Source organism: Culex quinquefasciatus, chromosome 1 (genome assembly GCF_015732765.1).
Source record: "Culex quinquefasciatus strain JHB chromosome 1, VPISU_Cqui_1.0_pri_paternal, whole genome shotgun sequence".
Taxonomy (NCBI): domain Eukaryota; kingdom Metazoa; phylum Arthropoda; class Insecta; order Diptera; family Culicidae; genus Culex; species Culex quinquefasciatus.
Genome location: NC_051861.1, coordinates 56,596,033 through 56,598,607, shown reverse-complemented (window position 1 = coordinate 56,598,607; position 2,575 = coordinate 56,596,033). Strand labels below are relative to the sequence as shown.

Genomic DNA, 2,575 nt, shown 5'->3' with positions numbered 1-2,575 from the left:
CCGACCAACTAAACCAGTCCTTGAACGCCGTGCCCTTGTCCCCCCAGGACCACCTTTCGGTATAGCTTCATGTCTGTGTGTGTGGGTGTGGGTGTGTGTGTGTGGGTGTGTGTCTGTGTGTCTATTTGGGTATGTGTGTGTGTGTGTTTTTTTTTTTTACAATTTCGGAATCTGCTACCAGACACCTGAGAATTCATTTCTCAGGTAGTGTGGGGTTGGGCAAACAAAAAAAAAAGAGTTTTCCCGACCCACTAAACCAGTCCTTGAACGCCGTGCCCTTGTCCCCCCGGGACCACCTTTCGGTATAACTTCGGGGGGAGGCGTTGCATTTTCTGCACTAGTCTACTTACAGGATCCATGCCGGGTACTAGAACCATTTCCTGTTCCACATACATATGAGTCCATGCGAGGGTTTAACCGCGCCCAAGATTCGCGTTGCTTTTGATCGGCTAGTCATATGCAGCCCTCTCCTTGGACCATCGAGACGTGTACCGATTTGGTAGAGCCAACCGTCATAACGTGCTCTCCTTCACAGCCACACTCGTGGGTTCTCGGGTATGTGTGTGTGCGAGTGTGGGTGTGTGTGTGTGTATGTTGTTTCTTTGCTATGCCAGTTAATTTTCCTGGTCTTCCATTTTTGTCATTTAAGTTTCTGCCGTTTAATTGTTTTTTTGGATACCCTTTACTTTTTGGCCCTGTGAATTATTCTGCCATTTCATTCTCTGCTAATTAACCTTTGCTGCCGTTTTAAATTCTGCCAGTACCCTAAATAGGAGTCTGGTCCAAGTTAAGTTGACCATTTCTGCCGTATAAATTTCTGCTATTTAGATTTTCTGTCCAATGAACAACCCCACATTGGTTATAATCCTTGTATTTTATTTTATTTTAAGTATTTTTGCATTTTAGGCACGTACTATTCATCTTGCGGGCTTGGCGGAACATGTGCATGAGAAAATACAACGGTATAAAAATACCATCACGACAAATACATACTGGAGCGTTGAGCTGATGGCCCATAGCTTGATCAACTATATTGCTCAATGCCGCGAAAAAGGTTTACCGTATCTACCGGAGTTGATCCAGAGCCAAACGTGCGAGAGCTTCTTTCGATCAGCGAGATCATTATCTACTACGGAGTCAACGGTGATCAACTTCACAATGAAAGGCTTTGAGTCCAAAATTAATTTGATTCAAGCAAAGACGGAAATCGCCCACGACGCATCCAACGGGTTTGTTTTTCCCGTGTAGATCAAAAGAAGACCGACAGCATGATAATCGACTATCCCCTGCCAACGATTTCCGAAATTCGAGAAACAATTGTGAAGGCGCGAGCTGAAGCAACTGAAACACTGAAGGACCTCGGAATCACCGATGATGAAATCGATTTCAAAGAATCAATCGAATTGCGACAACCCAGAAAGAAGACTGAGCCAAACTTTGAATTTGTGGACACAAATGCTGTGAATTCAGAGGAGTCCGAGGACGAAGAAGAAATCTCTGCGTATCACAATGAGTTCATGGATGAATCAACACTAGAGCAAACACAACCCGAGGAAGAAGACAAAAATGACTATACGGACAAACAAACACAATCAGAGGAAGAAGACAAAATTTATGATGTAGATGAAATCTTCAAAGATTCACCGGAAACTTTTAACGTCGTTGCATCCAAAAACATCAACCCCAAGCATTCGTTTAGAGTGAGAAAATCCGACGGAAAAATAGTTCATCTCAACATGAAGACATTTTTATGGCTAATCCAAAATGGACCTGATAGATGCAGCGTGGATAGAACGAAGAGGTTTCAGGAAAAGGCAAGCTTGAAGACATCTGTCCACCATACCGAAAATGAAGAGCGAGACATCGTAAGAAGAGGTGACTGGATCGCTGTTAACAACAAGGGAGTATTTACAGTAGCGCACGTCCATGGATTTAGATACCTGTCTGGGAAGAGAACATCATTTACCTTGGATGAGTGTCCCGTTAACCCACCGAGCTGCAGCAACTCAAAAGGCGTTGGTGTAATTGGCAGCTTTTATACCATGACTGAATCAAATGATCTGCGACCCGATAAAAGCATAACGCAAGGCTATGTGAACATTCAATCTTACGTATCTCATGTGAAAAGTCCATCTCACGATGGTGCAGCATGGGCATTTTCTTCTGAGAATTTGATTTATATTTCTAAGCTACGAAACAATCCTACAGTTGCTGACTGAATCGAATTGATTTCTGAAAGGTTAAGAAAAGAAGCGTTGAAGAAAGTTTAGAAAACGCATTATTTGTTATAGTTAAGTTTGTTGAAATAAAACATATCAAACATTTTATTTTTGTATTTATCCACATGACCGTAATCCACACCTCGCACCTCACATCTTTACATACTGAATTATAACCTCACATGCCCATTTCTTGAGGATTTGTTTTTTTTTTCGTGTTAAGAAGGACATTTTGAGCGACTTTTGTTCTAGGAAAAACTTGACTCCTCTTGTTTTATATTTTCTTTGTTTCATTTTTAGTATTTTATTTTGCATTTATGTTGTTAGGTTTTTGTTTGTTTCTGATAGTATTTGGC

The 2,575-nt window shown here is 41.5% G+C and overlaps 1 protein-coding gene across 1 annotated transcript in view; it reads left to right on the top strand.

Moving 5' to 3' along the window:
- The window catches only part of LOC119766596, a 9,293-nt gene extending 8,328 nt beyond the window's left edge, over window positions 1-965 (top strand). Inside the window, exon 6 of the mRNA XM_038251480.1 lies at window positions 907-965. The gene's annotated coding sequence lies outside the window, so the exon portion shown is untranslated. The remainder of the gene's footprint in view (window positions 1-906) is intronic.
- Window positions 966-2,575: the final 1,610 nt, after the last annotated feature.